Source organism: Ovis aries, chromosome 4 (genome assembly GCF_016772045.2).
Source record: "Ovis aries strain OAR_USU_Benz2616 breed Rambouillet chromosome 4, ARS-UI_Ramb_v3.0, whole genome shotgun sequence".
Classification (NCBI taxonomy): Eukaryota; Metazoa; Chordata; class Mammalia; order Artiodactyla; family Bovidae; genus Ovis; species Ovis aries.
The window spans coordinates 39717160-39742807 of record NC_056057.1 but is presented as its reverse complement, the minus strand read 5'-3'; the positions used below and the strand labels follow the sequence as shown (position 1 = coordinate 39742807).

General features: G+C 36.1%; 1 protein-coding gene across 22 annotated transcripts in view; it reads right to left on the bottom strand.

The window, feature by feature from the left end:
- The window catches only part of CACNA2D1 (calcium voltage-gated channel auxiliary subunit alpha2delta 1), a 540433-nt gene that overhangs the window by 368370 nt on the left and 146415 nt on the right, over positions 1 to 25648 (bottom strand). The gene's annotated exons all lie outside the window — the stretch shown is intronic.

Here is a 25648-nt window from a genome sequence, read left to right as displayed (position 1 = left end):
ATATTCAAAAGCAGAGACATTACTTTGCCAACTAAGGTCCGCCAAGTCAAGGCTATGGTTTTTCCAGTGATCACGTATGGATGTGAGATTTGGACTGTGAAGAAGGCTGAGTGCCGAAGAACTGATGCTTTTGAACTGTGGTGTTGGAGAAGACTCTTGAGAGTCCCTTGGACTGCAAGGAGATCCAACCAGTCCATTCTGAAGGAGATCAACCCTGGGATTTCTTTGGAAGGAATGATGCTCCAGTACTTTGGCCACCTCATGAGAAGAGCTGACTCACTGGAAAAGACTCTGATGCTGGGAGGGATTGGGGGCAGGAGGAGAAGGGGATGACCGAGGATGAGATGGCTGGATGGCATCACAGACTCGATGGACGTGAGTCTGAGTGAACTCCAGGAGATGGTGATGGACAGGGAGGCCTGGCGTGCTGCGATTCATGGGGTCGCCAAGAGTCGGACACGACTGAGCGACTGATCTGAACTGAAGCCATGTAGTGTACTGGGAAAATAGTTTGTTTCTCTTACAACCTTGTAATATCCCTGGAGTTGCATATTGCCAGGTTGTCTGAAGGCAAAGTCAATCCTTCCAACAGGATCAACACACTGAGCAATCTAAAACTCATGTTTTCTTTGGAGATCTCACGGTGAACTTCGCCACCACCCTGCACATGTTTGAACCGAAAACTCTTGGCCTGCCATTCTGTTAACATGTAGTTCACTACATTTTCTATTTTCATTTTCTTGTTTTTTTAAAACATCCATGCATTCCTTCTGTTACTTGCTTCCTCATTTTGTTTGGGAGTATTTACAGCAGTAGCTTCCTGAGAAAGAATGCATGGAAGGACAACTTTATAAGAATTTACTTACCCTATCTCACACTTGATTGATATACAATCACACTTGACTAGATATGCAATCTTGTACAAAAATTATCATTTCTCAGAATTTTGAAAGCATTTCCCAATGTTGTTCTTCAAAAGTCTATTGTCTTTTGACTATTATTCCAATGTAATATCCCTGATTTTTCTCTCTGGGCCAGATCGATCATCTCTATCATCTCTAATGTTCTCAAACCTCTTGCCAATGACTTTTTTTCATATACTACCTAGTCAGTCTCATCAAACTGGGTTTCTTGATCATCAGTTACAGGGAATTAGGGTTTCCCTGGTGGCTCAGACTGTAATCTGCCTGCATTGCAGGAGAAAGTGTTAGTCGCTCAGCTGTGTCCAACTCTTTGCGTCCCATGGACTGCAGTCCACCAGGCCCTTCCATACATGGCATTCTACAGGCACAAGTACTGGAGTGGGTTGTCATTCCCTTCTCTGGGAGATCTTCCCAACCCAGGGATAGATCCTAGATCTCCTACATTGCAGGCAGATTCTTTACCATCTGAGTCACCAAGGAAGCTCCATGTAGTAGACCTGGGTTCAATCCCTGGTTTGGGAAGATCCCCTGGAGAAGGGAATGGCTACCCACTCCACTATTCTTGCCTGGAGAATCCCATGGACGGAGGAGCCTGGTGGGCTATGGTCCATTTCACCATCACACATAATGTAAATACATAAATATTTATGAATATATGAATATACAATATATATATAATTCATAAGAAAAATCATACATATATACACATAGCATTTCTTCCTATCCATTTCATTTTCCCTTTTTTGGAACTCTTATTTCACTACAGACCTCCTAGACTAAATTTCTAAGATTCTGTCTCATTTCTTTTGGCTTTTTTTCCTAAGAAAGTGTCCTGAACTTTACGTTCCTTACCTTCTACATAATGTTTTTGTTTCTGTTACCAATTTTTACATGTTCTCTGAACATAACACTCCAGTCTTAATTCAGTAATGAAAGATCTCTTATCTAAGGATATTTATTATTGCTTAATTGACATTTTCTTCTGTTTCCTGCACTGTCTTTGTTGTCTCTGTTTTGCTTTTGTCTTTTTCCTTTTTATCCTGTTTTTCATTTTGATGTTCTCATTATATTCAAAGCTTTCCTCAAATATATGTGTTCTGTCTATTCCATGGACAGAGGAGCCTGGTGGGCTACAGTCCATGGGGTTGCAAAGAGTGCAACATGACTGAACAAACACATTCAATAAATAAGATTTGAAGATGTTAAAAGGTTTTCTACATGTAATTGAGATTATATATCTGCATAAATTCTTTTATATTTCAGGGTCTAGAATACAATGTTACTTTACTTAAAAAAATAGCATTAAATGCATTATCTACCCCATTTAATAGTTTAAGAACAATCTTAATAATATAATGTGACATAAATGTCTCCTGACAGCTAATACTGAATAAAGATACTTTCTTTAGAGAGGTGAAGGTTGAAGACAATCTACCACTGGTTTTCCATATGTAACTGTGTCTAATTAGATGTGCATTTCTTCTAATCTTATTATAAAAGCAGTAATAGAAGGAATGTACAGAATTTCTGTGTATATCCTTAGTCGCTCAGTCTTGTCCACTCTTTGAGACCCCATGGACTGCAGCCGGCCAGGCTCCTCTCCAGCAAGAATACTGGAGCACTAGAAAACCTTAAGTAAGGTCAATTTTCATTCTTAAAGGAAATTAAAATGAAAAGAAGATTCATTATGATTAAAGAATAAGTAGGATCCTCATTAAAAATAATAACAGATTTCTAAAATGTTGTGGCTACATTTATTCCTGCATTTACCTTCAGGTTTTTAATCTAGCTTTGAGGGCATGCTCATTGCCTCAGTCATGTGTCACTCTGTACAACCGCATAAACCATAGCTCTCCAAGCTCCTCTGTCCAGGGGATTTTGACAGGCAAGAAACCATCAGGGAAGCCCTAATCTACCTTGGTCTTCACCAATATCTGTGTCTTTCAGCATCATTCAGTTCATTCTGTACAACACAAATTCTAAGGATTGTGTTATTTAAGGTGCTGAAAGCAAGTAATAAAGAATTTTACTATCTAACAGAAGAAGTAATAAGCAAACTTATAAATAATTATGTCTTCATTCACCTTCCTAACAACCTTGTTCCCAAATGAGACTCAACATAATTTTCACAATCACTCTTGTAGTATGGATATCTCAGAGGCAGAATTTATTGCCAAGGGGCAGTTTTAATTAGAATCAAGTAGAATACAATTGGAGCTTTAATAATAAGAAGATTTTCCTCATTAAATACATTAAAATAAAATGATAAAATGCATGACTAATTAGAAAATATTATTCAAATTTTCAGTTCAATACAAAGAACATGTACCGTCATTGCAGCACCATAAATATTACTTATAATTACTAAATATTTACTGTGAATTTTTAAAGTGCTCTAATATTAAATAATGGCAGTAAATATCTGTATCACATAAATATTTTCTATAAACTTGAAATCTAACAGAGATGTAGACATTCCCACAGACTACTCATCTTTTTATTTCTGATTTTACTATAAATAATATTAGAGAAAAGGACTATAACTTTAATTTTCACTAAAAGATACACTATATTAGAGTCACATTATGAAATCCTCTGATTCCACTGTCTTCCTTTCTCATATGCTTATATATTTCAAGAGTCGTCATAATTCAGGTTATTCCATTCCCTTCCATAATACTGTTAACATTATAAATATATATGCACCCAATATAGGAGCACCGCAATATGTAAGACAAATGCTAACAAGTATGAAAGGGGAAATCAACAATAACACAATAATAGTGGGAGACTTTAATACCCCACTCACACCTATGGACAGATCAACTAAACAGAAAATTAACAAAGAAACGCAAACTTTAAATGATACATTAGATCAGTTAGACCTAATTGATATCTATAGGACATTTCACCCCAAAACAATGAATTTCACCTTTTTTCAAGTGCTCATGGAACCTTCTCCAGGATAGATCACATCCTGGGCCATAAATCTAAACTTGATAAATTCAAAAAATCAAAATCATTCCAAGCATCTTTTCTGACCATAATGCATTAAGATTAGATCTCAATTACAGGAGAAAAACTATTAAAAATTCCAACATATGGAGGTTGAACAACACACTTCTGAATAACCAACAAATCACAGAAGAAATCAAAAAAGAAATCAAAATATGCATAGAAACTAATGAAAATGAAAACACAACAACCCAAAACCTGTGGGACACTATAAAAGCAGTGCTAAGAGGAAAGTTCATAGCAATACAGGCATACCTCAAGAAACAAGAAAAAAGCCAAATAAATAACCTAACTCTACAACTAAAGCAACTAGAAAAGGAAGAATTGGAGAACCCCAGAGTTAGTAGAAGGAAAGAAATCTTAAAAATTAGGGCAGAAATAAATGTGAAAGAAACAAAAGAGACCATAGCAAAAATCAACAAAGCCAAAAGCTGGTTCTTTGAAAGGATAAATAAAATTGACAAACCATTAGCCAGACTCATCAAGAAGCAGAGAGAGAAAACTCAAATCAATAAAATTAGAAATGAAAATGGAGAGATCACAACAGACAACACAGAAATACAAAGGATCATAAGAGACTACTATCAGCAGTTGTATGCCAATAAAATGGACAACGTGGAAGAAATGGACAAATTCTTAGAAAAGTACAATTTTCCAAAACTGAACCAGGAAGAAATAGAAAATCTTAACAGACGCATCACAAGCACGGAAATTGAAACTGTAATCAGAAATCTTCCAGCAAACAAAAGCCCAGGTCCAGACAGTTTCACAGCTGAATTCTACCAAAAATTTCGAGAAGAGCTAACACCTATCCTACTCAAACTTTTCCAGAAAATTGCAGAGGAAGGTAAACTTCCAAACTCATTCTATGAGGCCACCATCACCCTAATACCAAAACCTGACAAAGATGTCACAAAAAAAGAAAACTACAGGCCAATATCACTGATGAACACAGATGCAAAAATCCTCAACAAAATTCTAGCAATCAGAATCCAACAACACATTAAAAAGATCATACACCATGACCAAGTGGTCTTTATCCCAGGGATACAAGGATTCTTCAATATCTGCAAATCAATCAATGTAATTCACCACATTAACAAATTGAAAAATAAAAACCATATGATTATCTCAATAGATGCAGAGAAGGCCTTTGACAAAATTCAACATCCATTTATGATAAAAACTCTCCAGAAAGCAAGAATACAAGGAACATACCTCAACATAATAAAAGCTATATATGACAAACCCACAGCAAACATTATCCTCAATGGTGAAAAATTGAAAGCATTTCCCCTAAAGTCAGGAACAAGACAAGGGTGCCCACTTTCACCGCTACTATTCAACATAGTTCTGGAAGTTTTGGCCACAGCAATCAGAGCAGAAAAAGAAATAAAAGGAATCCAAATTGGAAAAGAAGAAGTAAAACTTTCACTGTTTGCAGATGACACGATCCTCTACATAGAAAACCCTAAAGACTCCACCAGAAAATTACTAGAGCTAATCAATGAATACAGTAAAGTTGCAGGATATAAAATCAACACACAGAAATCCCTTGCATTCCTATACACTAATAATGAGAAAGTAGAAAAAGAAATTAAGGAAACAATTCCATTCACCATTGCAACGAAAAGAATAAAATACTTAGGAATATATCTACCTAAAGAAACTAAAGACCTATATATAGAAAACTATAAAACACTGATGAAAGAAATCAAAGACGACACTAATAGATGGAGAAATATACCATGTTCATGGATCGGAAGAATCAATATAGTGAAAATGAGTATACTACCCAAAGCAATTTACAAATTCAATGCAATCCCTATCAAGCTACCAGCCATATTTTTCACAGAACTAGAACAAATAATTTCAAGATTTGTATGGAAATACAAAAACCTCGAATTGCCAAAGCAATCTTGAGAAAGAAGAATGGAACTGGAGGAATCAACTTGCCTGACTTCAGGCTCTACTACAAAGCCACAGTCATCAAAACAGTATGGTACTAGCACAAAGACAGACATATAGATCAATGGAACAAAATAGAAAGCCCAGAGATAAATCCACACAATATGGACACCTTATCTTTGACAAAGGAGGCAAGAATATACAATGGAGTAAAGACAATCTCTTTAACAAGTGGTGCTGGGAAAACTGGTCAACCACTTGTAAAAGAATGAAACTAGATCACTTTCTAACACCACACACAAAATAAACTCAAAATGGATTAATGATCTAAATGTAAGACCAGAAACTATAAAACTCCTAGAGGAGAACATAGGCAAAACACTCTCAGACATAAATCACAGCAGGATCCTCTATGATCCACCTCCCAGAATTCTGGAAATAAAAGCAAAAATAAACAAATGGGATCTAATTAAAATTAAAAGCTTCTGCACAACAAAGGAAAATATAAGCAAGGTGAAAAGACAGCCTTCTGAATGGGAGAGAATAATAGCAAATGAAGCAACTGACAAACAACTAATCTCAAAAATATACAAGCAACTTATGCAGCTCAATTCCAGAAAAATAAACGACCCAATCAAAAAATGGGCCAAAGAACTAAATAGACATTTCTCCAAAGAAGACGTACGGATGGCTAACAAACACATGAAAAGATGCTCAACATCACTCATTATTAGAGAAATGCAAATCAAAACCACAATGAGGTACCACTTCACACCAGTCAGAATGGCTGCGATCCAAAAATCTGCAAGCAATAAATGCTGGAGAGGGTGTGGAGAAAAGGGAACCCTCCTACACTGTTGGTGGGAATGCAAACTAGTACAGCCACTATGGAGAGTGGAGATTCCTTAAAAATTGCAAATAGAACTACCTTATGACCCAGCAATCCCACCTCTGGGCATACACACCGAGGAAACCAGAATTGAAAGAGACACATGTACCCCAATGTTCATCGCAGCACTGTTTATAATAGCCAGGACATGGAAACAACCTAGATGTCCATCAGCAGATGAATGGATAAGAAAGCTGTGGTACATATACACAATGGAGGATTACTCAGCCGTTAAAAAGAATTCATTTGAATCAGTTCTGATGAGATGGATGAAACTGGAGCCGATTATACAGAGTGAAGTACGCCAGAAAGAAAAACACCAAATATAGTATACCAACACATATATATGGAATTTAGAAAGATGGCAACAATGACCCTGTATGCAAGACAGCAAAAAAGACACAGATGTGTATAACGGACTTTTGGACTCAGATGGAGAGGGAGAGGGTGGGATGATTTGGGAGAATGGCATTCTAACATGTATACTATCATGTAAGAATTGAATCACCAGTCTATGTCTGATGCAGGATACAGCATGCTTGGGGCTGGTGCATGGGGATGACCCACAGAGATGTTATGGGGTGGGAGGTGGGAGGGGGTTCATGTTTGGGAACGCATGTAAGAATTAAAGATTTAAAAATTTTAAAAAAAAAGCATCTGACAGTTATCTTCTATCTTTAAAACTACAGACTAGAACTCATGAACTAGTTTTCTCTCTTTATTTTAAAGTTCATATTTATAGCTCAATCACACTATGGAATTTATTTAAACTGAAGTATCCTACAAATGTCTTTCACAATGATGAAAGTGATGGTAGGCACAAATTAATAAGGGAAAATAATGGTAACTGCGAAACTATTTTTTTCTGACCTGTGAATTGGAAAAAAAAATCCACTTGTTATATAGACATATGGTTAACATTAAAGAAGTACTACAGATAAAATGAAAGATCATCTTACAATAAACTTCTTTTAGTAGTTTTTTTGTTTTGTTTTGTTTTTAGAGGGACTAGGTTAATGTAGGATCTTTTATTGGTCTTTTTTGTTTACTTTTGTTTTTTTTTTTAAATCATGATGTTGTAAGAAACAAAAGCAAAGATCATTTAATGTAAAAAGTAAGAATATGCTTATATAACATCAAAGTCTCCTCACTGTTATTTCATTCAAACTTAGTTTTATTATTATTTGAGTAACAATAAAACATGATTCAAAATCATTTCTATAGCTCTAAAGGATTATGACTATAGTAAACCAGAAAATATTAGAGAGATCATTAAGGAAACAAAACTATATTTTAATCATGAAGGAACTTAAACATTCAGAAAATACTGACTGAATATTCATCATACATCAGATACTATTAGAGGCACTGCAGATACAATATTAATAAAAACTGAAAAGAACCCTAGTGGACACTACTGCTTAGAAAGACAATTAAAAAACAAACAAACAAACAAACAAACAAAAACTTCAATAACTACCAATTTGTGATCACTGTTTTAAAGGTAATATAGGAGTCTCTAATTCAGAATGATTTAAAAAATATACTCAAACATGGATATTTTGACCAACTGACCTTCCCAATGAAATCTAAGTTGAGGGAGGAAACAGAATATGGAAATACTCTTAGGTGGGAATGAAGATAAAGACCCATGAACTGAAGCAGTGTGAAAGGACAAGAAGAATGAAGAAAACCAAAGAGAAAGAAACAAGCCAGATGTATAAAGGCTCAAAGGCATTGATAGGAATACAAACTTTATCTAAATAAGTAATATTTGCTAATATTTAATATGTAAGTGGATGAGAATTTGAAAGCTCTTGTATGACTTAACATGCAGATCATACTGTCTTCCTTAAACAAAACTGAAAACACTGAGTTACTCATAAAATTAGAGTTTTACACATAATACATATTAAAAGCCCCAGTGTTTTGCTATATTTTCTGTAACTATGCAGGAAATACCATTTTGGGGGCAGTAATTATTCCTATCTTCTTAAGTATAAATACAAGCAACCACACTTTTCAACAGAGGACCATAACTAAGAGTCAACCAAAAGAAGGCTTTTGAAGTTAGAATATTTAGCATACTGAGATGAAGGCATTCAGAATATTGGTAATTTACATCTAGTCCAGGTATCTGTCTTTGTAGTAGAATAAAATTAAAACAGAAAATGACATTAAATATCATAAGTATATATAATATAGTTTCTAAAATTAAAAATATATCCCTATAATCTCATCCTTGAAAAGAGATCAAAATTAATCCAATATAGTGATAAGGAAGTAGGATCTGGATGACTGGCATTAGGGATTATAAAGAATAGATGACAACTTCCAAATTTAAATGTTATAAAAGAAAAATCACCTGATAAACAACATCCAATATGAACAGTGACTGCATCCATGAAATTAAAAGATGCTTGCTCCTTGGAAGAAAACCCATGAGAAACCTAGATAGTATATAAAAAACAGAGACATCACTTTGCCAACAAAGGTCCTTACAGTCAAAGTGATGGTTTTTCCAGTAATAATGTATGGATGTGAGAGGAGGACCATAAAGAAGGCTGAGTGTCGAAGAAGTGATGCTTTTGAAATGTGCTGAAGAAGACCCTTGAGAGTCCATTGGGCAGTAAGGAGATCAAAGCAGTCAGTCCTGAAGGAAATCAACCCTGAATATTCATTGGAAGGAGTGATGCAGAAGCTAAAGCTCTAATACTCTGGCCACCTGATGTGAAGAACTGACTCACTGGAAAAGACCCTAATACTGGGGAAGACTGAAGGCAGGAGAAGAGGATGACAGAGAATGAGATGGCTTGATGGCATCATCAATTAAATGGACATGTGTTTGAATGTCCATCAGGAGCTGGGAGATGATGAAGGACAAGGAAGCCTGGCATGCTGCAGTCCATGGGGTCGCAAAGAGTCGGACATGACTGATTGACTGAACAACAAAATAACAGTCAAGTTTAATCACTACAATTTAATTTACATATTAAAGTTTTCCTATACCTGCATAAACATTGACATGGTAGGAAGGTGAAAGGTTAAAGGAAGTTTGTTAACCTAATAAACTAACTTTGTATGATTATGCGGCAGAAACTTTCAGAGCTTAAGGAAATGTAATAAAAAACCTTGAAATGTGTACAGACTCAGCTCCATGATACCAAATTCTTACAATTCACTTAAGGAAGTAATTCAGAATTTGGGAAATGTCTACCTACAAGGATATGCATGCCAGCATTATTTATATACAGACAAGTCAAACCTAAAAATGGAAGACTGTTAAGTAAACGGCATTATATGTTCAAGACAGTTTAGACGGTAATAAAAGCCATGTTATAAAGACATAGTCAATAATAATGGAAAATGTAGAAGGCATGGTGATATGCTAGGGAAATGATATAATATAACGTGAGATAATCACTTGTTATCAGTTTCAAATGATCTTGACTCTACTACTAACTATTCTTGTGATTTTGGAAAATATATTTATCTGAGTTGAGGTAACTCCTCTCTAAAATGATAATTATGAAGATTAAATGAGATAATACATTTGAAATATTTTACAAGAGTCTGGTGAATGCATGCATAAGCATGTAAAATATATTGGCATCAATAGTCCAGAGAACACTGCATTTTTACTGTTAACTTTTAAATATGTATACAGAAATAGTTGAAAAATAAACACCAAAAATGTAAATCATGGTTGTCTCTGGATAACAGGATTTAATATATTTCCATTTCTCATATTTCTTATATTGAACATGTTTATTTGTGAGACCAAAAAAAAAGTTACCTTAATAAGCACTAAATAAAAATTAAAACTATATTACATCAATGACTCTACCAACAGATTAAATATTTTTAAGGAAAAGTAGGGTATATTATTTTCAACAATTTTTATTTATATCTAATGCTGCTTTGAAAAAGCACAGGCTTTCTAAAAGAATCAGATGAATAATACTTATGACATCATATTTTCAATATTAATAATGTTTGGTTTCTTTTATATCTGAATCTCAAGGGATCAAAGGATGCCGAGGTACACAGGTAAATACTTTGGTTTGCTTGATTTTTTTCTATTTGTTATATTTTCCATCTTCGGTTTGTTAAAAAATGAAGAAAAAAGCTTTATTTGTAACTTCATTGTTTTATTTTTTACAGACACTAAAGGACTGTAGTTGATTTCAAAATGCTAAAACCGTTTATTCTCCCAGTCAGTTATATGTGCTGTTCATTAAAGAATGTGAGAAAACGAGATAATACTGTTTTTGTCCAATTTTTCAAAAAACCAGGATAATGAGACTTTCGGAAAAGTTTGCATTCTAAGTTACTCCTGTAGTCAGCATATCAAATAACCACAGTACTATCAACAATATGTAGGAAGAACTGTAAGAAAATACAACATGCGCTATCTTAAAGCTCCTGAGAGAAATTATGCTTGAACCTCTGCATGCCACTTTTGCCTTTAAAAAATACAAAAATCTTAGTTAATTTATATGGTTCAAATTTGGTTAAGGAATAAATATTCACCTGTTTTAATTAGTGATTTTAAACAGCAGACATTCTTTCCCAACTCAAAAAATGTCCAGTCACCCTAGCAGCAGTAATAATGACATTTTAATGTGGTACAGAAATGCAAGAGATAACCTTGTTCACCATACTCATAATAATGAGATGATTCAAAGCAGATATGACTATAGTTATCAAAGGCTTCAGCACCCTCTGTTTCATCATTCCACTTCATATTATACTGTAAGGGAAAAAAAGGAATAACAGCTTGGTTTCTCTTGTTCTACATTTTTCAGCACACTATCTTCTTATATAATATAGTCAGTGAGATACAATAAGATATCACCTCACAGGGGTCAAAATGGCCATAATTAAAAATGCTACAAATAACAAATGCTGTAAAGGATGTGGAGAAAAGGGAACCCTCCTACACCATTGGTGGGAATGTAAATTGGTGCAGCCACTATGCAGAACAGCATGCAAATTCCTTAAAAAAACTAAATACAGACTTACCATATGATTCAGCAATCCCACTCTTGGGCATATACCCAGGGGGAAAAAAAAAAACCTATAATTCAAAAAGTTAAATGCATCCCTATGTCCATAGCACCACTATTCACAATAGCCAGGACACAGAAACAACCTAAATGTCCATCCACAGATGAACGGCTAAAGAAGACAAGGTAGATAGACACAAAGAAATACTACTCAGCCACGGAAAGAAAAATGAAATCATGCCATCTGCAGCAATATGGATGAACCCAGAGATTATCATGCTAAGCAAAGTAAGTCAGAAAGAGAAAGTAAGTCAGAAAAAAATATGATATCATTTATATGTGGCATCTAAAAGATGACACAAATGAAACTATCTATGAAACTGACTCACAAGGACATAGAGAACAGATCTGTGGTTGCCAAGGGGTAGAGAGTTGAGTGAGGGATGGGTTTAGGGGGGGTGGGGTTAGCCGATAGAAGCTATTTTATATAGAATGGATAAATGACAAGAGAACTATACTCAATATCCTATGATAAACCATAATGTAAAAGCATTTTTTTAAAAAGAATGTATTATACACATAACTGAATCACTTTGCTGTATAGCAGAAATTAACACAACACTGTAAATCGATTATTATCAGTTTAGTTGCTAAGTCATGTCAGACTCTCGTGACCCCATGTACTGTAGCCCACCAGACCAACTATACTTCAGTAATAATAATAAAAAAAAAGTCCTCAGCCTTGTTGGTTCTAACTTCAATTCTTTTTCCCCACTCCCAACTTCTTATAAAGAGAAAAATCCAGCTCCTTAAAAAGAAAAAAAAAAAAAAAGAGAAAAGAAAGTTGCTCATTCGTGTCCAACTCTTTGCGACCCATTGGGCTATACAGTCCATGGAATTCTCCAAGCCAGAATACTGGAGTGGGTAGCCCTTCCCTTCTCCAGAGGATCTTCCTAGCCCAGGGACTGAACCCAGGCCTCCCGCATTGCAGGCAGATTCTTTACCAGCTGAGCCACAAGGGAAACATGCCCTTAAATTATACTTATTGAGAACCTCTTTGATAATGAGAACTAAATATAATGGAATGATTTCCTTTGACCAGAAAGCTAAAACAACTGAATCAGGATCTAATATATAAAATCAAAAATAATCTAATTCAGTAATACTCGAACAGGTAATACCACAAAGGGAACGAAAATAGGGTATACCAACATCATCAAGGGCACACTGGCACACCGCAGTCCTTCACTGGTCAATGTCAGTTGAACATTATCCAACTATTAAACATCAGCTGTACCACACACACAACTGGTGTTTCTATAAGCTCCCAAGAGTCTTTTGGAGCTGTTTCTTAAAATGCAAACATTATTTTCCTTTTTAAACACTGTCACTAAATGGAGAGGTTGGAAATTACTATTACCACACAAACACAACAAAAATGTTTTCTGCCAGCTACTTCTGTAATGGACGCCTACTTAACATGGCAATAAAACACTGGCAGATCACAGGACTGATTCTCTTGTGTGTGTGCAGCTGAGAGCAAAAGTATGGCCTGCCTTGACAGAACCGCCTTTAAGTCTTTAAACTGTCCTCCTTCCAGTATTTATTCAGTGCGCCTTCTACCAAGCTGAGAAAAGCTGTTTCAAATCAGTGTCTGAGACTCTTCAGGGAGAGCAGCTGAGGAACTTCAAGGTGACTCAAACCTGGGGACTTTTCTCAAGATAGGCACTAGGTGCCACTTGCTGCTTCTTGATACACTGATCTAGCTTCCATCAGTAATGGAGCAACTGGTGTGAAATGTCAGCTAAGGACTCGACACCACCATTTAGTGAAGGGAAATTTGATCACAGAACTGCAGCAATAGTAAGCAGCCCTGATTTTCCTGGCCAGATGACAGGCAGACATTTGGCATCATTGAAATTAAAGAAAGAAGTATCCTCCTCCAAATTCCCAACTGATAATATCACTTCTGAATTATAAAGCAACGGTTCAGTTCAGTCACTCAGTTGTGTCCAACTCTTTGTGACCCCATGGACTACAGCACGCCAGGCCTCCCTGTCCATCACCAACTCCCACATCTTACTCAAACCCATGTCCATTGAGTCGGTGATGCCATCCAACCATCTCATCCTCTGTTGTCCCCTTCTCCACCCGCCTTCAGTGTTTCTCAGCATCAGGGTCCTTCCCAATGAGTCAGTTCTTCCCATCAGGTGGCCAAAGTGTTGAAGTTTCAGCTTCAACATTGGTCCTTCCAATGAATATTCAGGACTCATTTCCTTTAGGATGGACTGGTTGGGTCTCCTTGCAGCCCAAGGGACTCTCAAGACTCATCTCCAACACCAGAGCTCAAAAGCATCAATGCTTTGGCACTCAGGTTTCTTTAAACTCCAACTCTCACATCCATACATGACTACTGGAAAAACCATAGCTTTGACTAGACGGACCTTTGTTCACAAAGTAATGTCTCTGATTTTTAATATGCCATCTAGGTTGGTCATAACTTTTCTTCCAAGGAGCAAGCCTCTTTTAATTTCATGGCCACAGTCACCATTTGGGGACAAAGGGATGACAGACAGTGACTATATTAAACATCTATACATTTGAAGAAGAATGAAAAGTCTAGGAGTTGATCCAGGTTCTTTGTATTTTACTAACTCAGCTGGCCTCCAAGTTCTACCTTTCCTTCTCCCATGAGACCCCTTTCTCCCCTCTAAAGGAGTGATTTTGCCTTTTTAATATATACCATAGCCCTACCCTTCTCACAGCTTTATTTTAAGAAATGCTGACTGCCACATGCAGCACCTCATTTGGGTGTGTCTGGAGTTCTGGAAGCTGACTACCTGTTCTCCTACAAATACCCCATTAGAGGACTTTGGAGGTTCTAGCAGATGAGTGCAGCTACTCTTGAAACCTTCACCAAAGAAATGTCTGCCTCTTTCAGAGAAGGTCATCCTCTTCTATCAGTGTACAGCTTCAGGGGAGAAGCACTTGGAGCAATGAGGGAGGAAGGGATACCACTCAGTCCACCAGATCAGCAGAATCAACCCTAGTGATCAATGGGCTGACAAGTGTCCACAGCCAGAGGGACCTCATATCCAGTTTCTCACTATTCATTATAATTGAAAGTTGGTTAATTTAAGAATACCTTAGGTTGAGACATGCAAATAGCCCACTTAGCTCTGCATCTCTGCCTTTAACCAATGTTTAGGAGATATTAAAATTTACTCCTTGAAATAACAAGTGAGAAGCACAGCAACAAAACAATGTTGTTGGTTTCATGGGTTACAGTAAGAGAGTGCATACCCACATAGTACTGAAGCTCGGGGTTAGAAACAAGAACCTTTCTAATTTTTATCTTTAGACCACAACTGTATATGCTGCACCAAGTAGACCACCAGAGTTTCCCTAAAACACTCTCAAAATATGCCCACTTTTTGGAGTAAAAGCCCCAGCAGCATGTGGCTTGTAGATACTCTAAAATTGTTGGTTTTCAGATATAAGCCCAAGTAATCACACTGGAATTCATTGGAAAAAACCCTGATGCTGGGAGGGATTGGGGGCAGGAGGAGAAGGGGACGACCGAGGATGAGATGGCTGGATGGCGTCACAGACTCGATGGACATGAGTCTGAGTGAACTCTGGGAGATGGTGATGAACAGGGAGGCCTGGCGTGCTGCGATTCGTGGGGTCGCGAAGAGTCGGACACAACTGAGCGACTGAACTGAACTGAACTGAATTACACCGAGCATAATAACACTTTTGGATCTTATTAGCTCTATCTCCATCAGCAGACAACCACATGTTTTTAGGTAAATACTTAAGGCAAGACAAAAACATTAAGGCTCGGGGCTTCCCAGGTGGCACAGTCGTAAAAAATCTGCCTCCAATGCAAGAGACACAAGAGACATGGGTTTGATCCTTGGGTCAGGAAGATCCCCTGAAGAAGGAAATGGCAGCCTCCTCCAGTATTCTTTCCTAGAGAATCCCACAGATAGAGGAGCCTGGCCGACCACAGTCCATGGGCTCACAAAGAATTAGACATGACTGAGCAACTCTTTCACTTTCACTACTTCTTCTATACAGCACATCTTATATAAAATAAAATTCATTAATATATAATCCTATTTTGGAACAAAAATACCAGCCTAGAGCGACATGACCTTGGATAAAACACTTAAAAAGTTTCTAATTCTATACTTCCTTACCTGATCATATTATATGCTCATTACAAGAAGCTGAAGGTCAAAGGAGGAGGAGAAAAAGTGGAAGACAAAGGGGAGGAACAGGGAAAGAGAAAGAAGTTATGAAACAGAAAATACATGTAAAATACTCAGCAGAGTGCCTGACACGTCATAAGTGAAAACCACAATTATAAAACTTGGCAATGAAATGCATCTGGTTTCAAATCCTTGGGGAAAATATATCTATTAAATAGTAACAATAATACATGAAGTGAAAGCATGTTGTAAGAATTAAATAAGTAAATGCAAATAAAGTCCTTAGCACAGGGCCTAGTATATCATAAGCACTTCGTAAAATATTATTACTATCTCTCAATATAAGATGTTATATAATGCTATTTACAAAAACAATGTAATACTTAAACTAAAGATGCCATCACTCTCTAATGAGAATATGTGAGAATCAATTTCATTTCAAATAATATAACTAGTCAAAACATAATTATTAATAAAGGCATCATAAACTATACACTTGATTAATCTATTTTGATCTCTCAAGTTAAAAAATACCTATTTTAGAGGGGGGAGTTCATGTAGACAATATTATTTAATGAAAGTGAACTAATATTCTACAAGAGTCAAACCCATTACTGTGAACTAGCTGCAAGCAAAAAATGACCACTGAACATCCACATTTTAAAGAAACATCCAAAGCACACAAATACCATACTGGATGATTTATTTAATTATTTTGCTTTTTAAGAGGTCATATTATGTTGTTACACTAGGGAAAAAATGGTACTGGCAGTGACGGATAGGGCAATAAATTCTCTGTAAACCCTCTTGGAGAAAATGAGTCATTATTATTTATTACAGGACTTTCAAGTCGGCTGACCTAGAATTTTTTATAAAAGGCAGTGTAAATAATCAGGGGTGATTGGTTTGTCAGGCAACAATAGACCAACATTTCTAGGAGTAGCTGTAATTGGGGAGTAATGAGTCCTGGAACTAAATGAATAAATTTAACCAGAGAAAGAGTAGACAGAATCCTATAACGAATACATTGGCTGTCAAGACATAACTTGGATTTTGCTCTTAACTGGGCCTTGACAGTGTCAGTTGCCCTAGAATACACGGTTTGTGGGCAACAGGATCACGTATCCACAGTGCAGCATTTGGCACTCTGCCTGTGGCTGAGATAATGCATGCAAGTTAGAGCATATGAGCTGGTATGTGTAATCAGCAACTGCAACTCTTAGGCAGATTTTTTTTTTTTAATAAATCTGGAAGACAGATGTTTGCCCCAGACAGCCTGTTAATTCTGAACTGATTATGTTGCCAACAACAAAGGCACTAATCTGTAGAGAACAGTATGAGTTTTTGACATTATTATAATAATTGAAAATATATATATCATTTAAAATTAAGTTCTGTGTACATATTTAAGCGACTATACTGGGCCAAATGCAACCTAGTCACTCCTACCTAAGTCTATCAGAAGTTCTGCTATCTAAAAACAAAGAAAAAGGAGGGAAGAAATCAGTGGAAAGATTAAAGCTTTCTATTTCCTTAAAAGAAAAATATAAATAATATCCCATAAGCTTTTTTAGTCAATCATTCCATTTATATGTCTTAATTCAAATAATCAGTTTTCCCATATACAAAGGTATGACATAAAGAATATTAAATATTGTTTCTATAAAAAATATAGAAACTATCAATAGAAGACTGGTTAAATAATATATTCATATATACAAAGCCATAAGAAGCAATATAAGATATCATATAATGACATATATTAATATCCACAGACATAAAAATCTTCTTTAAACACTCGTAAGTAACACACACACATACACACACACATACTCTAAAGAGCCCTAAAGGGTAGTCATCACACTATAGAAGGTACTGTTTTTAACTCATAGGGAATTTTTTTTTCATTTTATATTGTTTAAATTATTTATAAGAATATATGATAAATTTAGCAACATAACATATATCAGAATCATCTAACATTCAGAGTGGTATCATCTAACACACAATCCACAGAGAATAAAGCAGTTCTCACTGTACCTGGATCACATGACCAAAAAAAAAATGGCGAACTTGTTATACTATGCTTAATCAGATTACTCCTTAATAAAAGCACCACCTTCGATTGCATCCTCCATGCTTTAACAAAGTTGGAGGATATTTGATAATTTCCAGAATACAGAAATGAAAAAGAAACCAAAAATGTGTCTATATAGGGGAGTTAAATTACAGTTCATTAGATTACAGAGTACAGCATACTGTCAAAAAAAAAAAACAGAGGTTTTAGCATTCAGGGACACCTGAGTTGAAGATCTCTTCTACCTACTACCTGAGATGGTTCGATTTTGTTAGGTAATACCTCTATCTTTAGACACAACCTCAACACAACACACCTACCTCTTAGAGTTCTGAAGATTAAGAGTTGTTCTGAGAACGTGTGTAAAGCATTTAACACGATGGTTGGCAATAAAGATTGCTCAGCAACTGAGAATCATCAACATGGATCTGCCAGGAACACTCAGCTATGAGGAGCTGCTGATGGGTCCTCCCACCCACAACACTCCCCCTCTACACACACAGAGAGATACTCGTGTAAGGAGAAAGTCAAACAAATTTTAATGTATATAGGGAACAGAAAACAAAATAGATTTAAATTAGACAAGGACATCCATGTTAGAAATAATTTCCTGAATACTAAGCTAAGTAATAATTGTGGAAGCTTCATCGCCAAAAATATCTGAGAGAAGAAATAGCTATCTTCTCAAACTTGGTGGTTTAGACATTCACCTACTTATGAGAAGAGGACCAGAAAACTGAATTCCCCAAATCTTTCAACTTTCATGTTTCTATGATAATTTAATTAAATTAATAGGACATTTCATCATTCTCCCAATAAATTGTGTTCGAGGGGTTTTAAGCAAAGCACAGACAGCTCATCTTTGCAAATGTAGTTCGTGATTTTACAAGCTCTAAAAAAAAATTATTGGAATATATTTAAAAGAATTCCTGTATATACAAAAAAAAATCTGGACGGCACTGGATATCTCACAAAGGGCTTCTGCTGCCTTCTGTTCTCCATTAAAGATGGAAAATTAATTCAGAGGAAGGTTGAAGTTTACGTATTTCTGTAGGAGGATGATAAGGGGTTAATGGGGGCAAGGGGAAAACTAAGCATCAAAAGATTAAAAAATAAAGTTAGTAAGGACTCAGATAAAGTTAAGAACCAGAACATCACAGAAGGCTGAACCCTGTAAACAGCAAAAACAGTGTTTACCTTCCTTCAGCAAAGACTACTTGATCAGACTGTCTCCAAATGTACAGCATGTTATGAAGTTTTATTTAAAGATTCTATCATGTGAATCAAAGATGGTAACCTTGGATTAGCATTGCTTCTCTATATTTATTTTTCCCTTGTCAACATCATTCACTAGCACATTTAGATCAAAGCATGTCTATTGTCCTGCTGGGTTGAGTTTGTAATTTTCTGGAACAGAAGTGGAATGAAATACGGATCTTACTCTGACATTCTTTTACAATTATCATAGCTTTCGGAGATTTCTAAGTCTCCAGGTGGAGTTCAATGATTATCACTGTAGAAACAGCACAGCACACATGATTAAGAATCCCAGGTCCGATTCCAGTGCTGACTCTGACCACCTGGGTGTGAGGGCTGGCCAGCGCCGTGGCTGTGGGACCTGTGCAGTCACCCAGCTGGATCCCACAGCTGGTCTAAAGCTCTGCGCTGCCGTCTAAATTCTGAATGACTTCTTTCAAGAGGCGCCCCACATTTTCATTTTGGACAAGACCCCACAAATTACATAGTTGTTACTGCCTGTGTGAGATTCCTAATTCAATTCATCTATCTAATTCTTATTATCTTTCATATGATCAACAACCCAACACTCCCTCTTCCCCTAATTTTTGCAAATGAAGTGCTATCGGAGCACACATTACATTTGTTAATTTGTCAACACAATGATACTGCTGTGTGAACATTACTTTCTGATGCTAAATAATTAAGCCAACTCAAGTCTATGAAAATCATATTTCCAAAAGACATTTTTTTTAATAGAAGCAGACTATCAGTGTTGCCCAGAAGCTTTCCTTTTCTGAACACCTTCCATGAGAAAACTTTTCACTTTCACTTTACCATTAATTCTGCTCTCTGTCTTAAAGGTGTATTTGGCAGCTTTTTTTCCCAAAAGTGCCTTTGCTCAGACAATTCAGTGCAAACACTATTTCATGGAATGGACAAGGAAGAAAGTACTGTATAGCAGAGAGCGATTAACAGCAGGAAATGTTTAAAAAACACCTTGCTGCTAACCTTTAAATAATACAAATAACCTTCAAATAATCAGAACAGAACGTTATAAAAATTAAAGTGCTGAGTGTGGTAGTGAGCAGCACCACCATTACGAGTATATGGATCTGTTTACTTCTGAGCATACTTTAAGAGGTTCCAAACACAGCACTTAGTGTTTCCCCATTCCTTCTGTCTGACCCCAAATTTCGATCATTATCATTACTTGAGATTTAAAATCCATAAAAATGCTGCTAAAGTACATAACTTGAGAGAGGAAATGTGCTGCTGTATCTGGAGATTTTCATTTAACACACTAGCAAATGGTATCAAGAACAACAGGCATTTCCCATTTAAACCTGTCATCTACTTCAGAAAAATCATATGTTCTGAGTGAGAACTATGACATCATGTATTATGTTTATTTTGTTAAAAAAAAAAAAAACCCTCATGGTTGTAATCCAACCACATTCCCATATACATATACGGAAATTAATTCTTTGCTGTGTAAAGTTGAAAATTTTTTTCAAAATTCCTTGAGTTTTTACTTTTCAACTGTAAAATGAGAACAGTTATACCTATTTTGCTTAATGGACAATGTGTTCGAAATATATAGAAAGAATCTAGCAAACTGCTTGGAATATAACTGATATTTAATAAGTGTTAACTACTTATTTGTTCCTATTAGAACTCCAGAGACTTTCACTCTTCTCCGTCAAAGAAAACCACTCATTCACTCATGCCTCAACCTTATCACCCAGAACTCTTAATTTCTTTCATTTCTATTATTTATCAAAAATTCTTTTTCTCCACTGTTCACTACAGATTATCATAGCAATGTTTACTCTTTTGAACTCACAATTACCAGATCTACCCACGGTTCATGATTTCAAATATTTCAAGTATCATTGACTAATTCTCAAGTACCCATGATATTTAGAAAATGTACTCTTACGAGTCTTAAAACATGGATTCAATAGTCCTTTCATTCTACTGCTGTTCATACTGTGCCAAGCCCTGTTAGAAAAAAGCTGCTTTGACTACATATGCAATCATTATATTTTCAATAAAATATTCTTACAAAATGGGACTTTATATAAAAAGCCAAAGAAAGCAACATGTTCCTTCCCCTCCTCAGCTTCTTCAAAATGAATTTTCTCCAGACTTTCTTCCCTAAAACTCACATTCAGTCTTGAAAAGATTTGATGCAGACACTGGCTGGCTGGATCCACATTTTAATTAAGTACCACAATTCTGTAGAGAGACTTGGTGTCCCAGCTAAAAAAACTCTTATCTATTATTTCCCCTTGCAGCCAAGGGTAACCCAGTAGGATGAACGCAGAAGAAACAGAATGAGACTTCTGGAAATCTCTTGAGCTACCTACATCCAGGTTTCTTGCTTTGAGAGAAAATAAACTTGCAATCTTTTTATATCACTCTAGTTGGCTTATGCAATATTGCTCTTTACAGCATCGGACCTTGCTTCTATCACCAGTCACATCCAAAGCTGGGTGTTGTTTTTGCTTTCTCTCCATCTCTTCATTCTTTCTGGAGTTATTTCTCCACTGATCTCAAGTAGCATAGTGGGTACCTACCCACCTGGGGAGTTCATCTTTCAGTGTCCTATCTTTTTGCCTTCTCACACTGTTCATGGGATTCTCAAGGTAAGAACAGGAAAATGACTATGTCAAGGTTGTATATTGTCACCCTGCTTATTTAACATATGCAGAGTACATCATGAGAAACACTGGACTGAAGTAAAAGCTGGAATCAAGATGCTGAGAGAAATATCAATAACCTCAGATATGCAGATGATACCACTCTTATGGCAGAAAGTGAAGAAGAACTAAAGAGCCTCTTGATGAAAGTGGAAGAGAAGAGTGAAAAAGTTGGCTTAAAACTCAGCGTTCAAAAAATGAAGAACATGGCATCCGGTCCCATCACTTCATGGCAAATAGATGGGGAAACAGTCACTGACTTTATTTTGGGGGGCTCCCAAATCACTGCAGATGGTGATTGCAGCCATGAAATTAAGACACTTACTTCTTAGAAGGAAAGTTATGATCAACCTAGATAGCATATTAAAAATCAGAGACATTACTTTGTCCACAAAGGTCCGTCTAGTCAAGGCTATGGTTTTTCCAGTATGGATGTAAGAGTTGGACTATAAAGAAAGCTGAGTGCCAAAGAATTGATGCTTTTGAACTGTGTTGTTGGAGAAGACTCTTGAGAGTCTCTTGGACTGCAAGGAGATCAGTCCTGAATATTCATTAGAAGGACTGATGCTGAAGCTGAAACTCTAATACTTTGGTCACCTTATGCGATGAATTGACTCATTGGAAAAGATCCTGATTCAATCTTGGGAAGACTGAAGGCAGGATGAGAAGGGGAAGACAGAGGATGATACAGTTAGATGGCAACACCAGCTCGATGAACATGAGTTTGAGCAATCTCCGGGATTTGTTGACGGACAGTGAGTCCTGGCGTGCTGCAGTCCACGGAGTCACAGAGTCAGACACGACTGAGCAACTGAACTGAACTGATTCAAAGTACAGTCTTTGTAGCAGACCATCACCTGTTTGCTTATTAGAAATTCAGTATATTTGGCCAGATCTACTGAATAAAAAGGGGCTTCCCAGGTAGCACACTGGTCAAGAATCCACCTGCAATGCAGGAGACGCAAAAGATGCAAGTTCGATCCAAAGGTTGGGGAGATCCTCTAGAGTAGGAAATGCCAACCTGCTTCAGTATTTTTGCCTGGGAAATCCTATGGATAGAGGAACCTGGAAGGCACAGTCCAGGGGCCGCAAAGAGTCAGACGTGACTGAGCTCACGGACACACATACAAATACACATACACACACTAAATAAAAATCTGCATTTTAACAAGAGCCAGAGGTGAACCACGCACATTAAAGTTTGAGAAACACTGGAATACACTGCTGGTTAAAAACATTTTTGGAAGAAAGTTAAAGGAATATTCAAAGACTCCATTTCCTTACTGAAAAATGAGACTACTAATGGCACATAGTACACAGCATTATTATGAGAAATAATCAGGTAACATTACTTGATAAACACTCAATAAGGTATAATTGGCATTAAATTTGATCATCTACCTCAAATCTGTATATTCAAGATATATTTCCAATGTATTTATTTATGCAATTACATTGGTACCCCATGCAGATGAATTAAAGCTCCTTTAATACAGAAGTCTCCCTGAGTATAAGCCTATAACAAAAGTAGAAGTAAATTAATAATATACATTTATATTAATAATATAATAATCTTATATTCTTATATAATATTAATATATTGTATTCATTCATATGCATCTTATATGAATGAATTTATGGATATGGATAAATCATGAATTTATTCATGAATTCATATTCATCTTATATTCATTTACAACACAATATAGAACCTGTTTTTTAATTATCCTCAAAATATTTCTCTTTCTAATAATGTATTTATTTCTATATATTCAAACAGTTAAATAAAAAATTTAGTTTGCAAACAAACATGAATCTTTCTCCCTCACATAAAACCTAACAAATTCTATATTTCATTAGTCATTGGGCTTTCTGTACTCTCCCATCATGTGCTTAAGATAGCCAGTGATCCCACAGGACTCAAATAATATACCAGGTATCTAGATCTTCAGTTCAGAATGATAAAAAATAAAGTCTCATTAAGCTTCCATTTTAATCCAGTCAAAGGCAAGATACATCCTACTGCATTCCAAGACCTTCTTCTAAGGACTGTGATGACCAGATTACCCGCTTCCTACATCCAGGGCAAAAAAAATATGTAAGCTGATAAAAATCAATATAAATGGAATCATTTTCAGTAGTCATTAGTGAATATTAATCACTTAAGAAGAAAGTAATTTTTATTCAACTTTTAATGAAAATATATTTACATCTATAAATGATGCTTTAAAGAGGTATTCATACAACAAAACCTGAAGATAATGTTATGAATCTTCTAATCATGAAAATTTGCCTTACCATTACTCATTTCTTAAAAATTGTGCTTCACAGCGGACTCTGTAGACACTTCTCCAAAGAAGACATACAGATGGCCATTAGGCTCACGGAAAAATGGTCAAAATCGCTAGTTATTGGAGAAACACAAATGAAAACTACAATGAAGTACCACCTCACACTGGTGAAAATGGCCATCATTAAAAAGTCTAGAAATAAGCAAATACTGGAGAAAGTGTAGCAAAATGGGAACTCTCATACCTGTTGGTGGGAATATATGTTACTGTAGCCAATATGGAGAACAGTGTGGATATTCCTCAGAAAACTAAAAACAGAGTTACTAGCAATCCCACATCTAGGCATTTACCCAGACAAAACTATAATTCAAAAAGATACATGCATCCCTATGTTCATAGCACCACCATTCACAATAGCCAAGACATGGAAGCAACCTAAATATCCATTGACAGATAAATGGATAAAGATGATGTGGTACCATACATGTAATGGAATACTGCTCAGTCATCAAAAGCAACAGAATAATGCCATATGCAGGAACATAGATGCAACTAGAAATTATTATACTAGGTGAAGTCAGAAAGAGAAAGATAAAAGCCACATGTTATCAGTTATATGTGGAATCTAAAACATGGCACAAATGAACCTATCTACAAAACAAACACACTCACAGATGTACGAGAACAGACTTGTGGTTCAGCCAAGGGAAGGGAGTAGGGAGAAGGATGGACTGGGAGGTTGGGGTTAGTAGATGCAAACTACTACATTTAGACTGGATAAAAAACAAGTCCTACTGTGTAGCAAAGCAAAATATATCCAATCTCTTGAAATAAACCATAATAGAATATTTTAAAAGAGGGTATCAGTTCTGTTCAGTCGCTCAGTCGTGTCCGACTCTTTGTGACCCTATGAATTGCAGCACACCAACCCTCCCTGTCCATCACCAACTCCTGGAGTTCACCCAAACTCATGTCTATCGAGTCGATGATGCCATCCAGCCATCTCATCCTCTGTCGTCCCCTTCTCCTCCTGCCCCCAATCCCTCCCAGCATCAGAGTCTTTTCCAATGAGTCAAGTCTTTGAAAGAGGTGGCCAAAGTACATAATGATATCAATTCTTCCAAATTTTGTCTTAATTTGGAATTCGATGGAATACCATTTAAAATCCCAGTAAAAATTGTTTCAAATAATTGCATGCTGAATATAAATTTTAAATAATGTGTGAAAGTTCAGGACTAGTCAAGATCCTTTTGAAGAAGAATATGGTGAGAAGCTGAGCATACTAGCTTGATAAATGGGGCTTCATCAAGGGAAGGTAAAATATTTAATATATGGTCACAGGAGAACTGATCAGAAAAAAAAAAATCATTTGTATTGC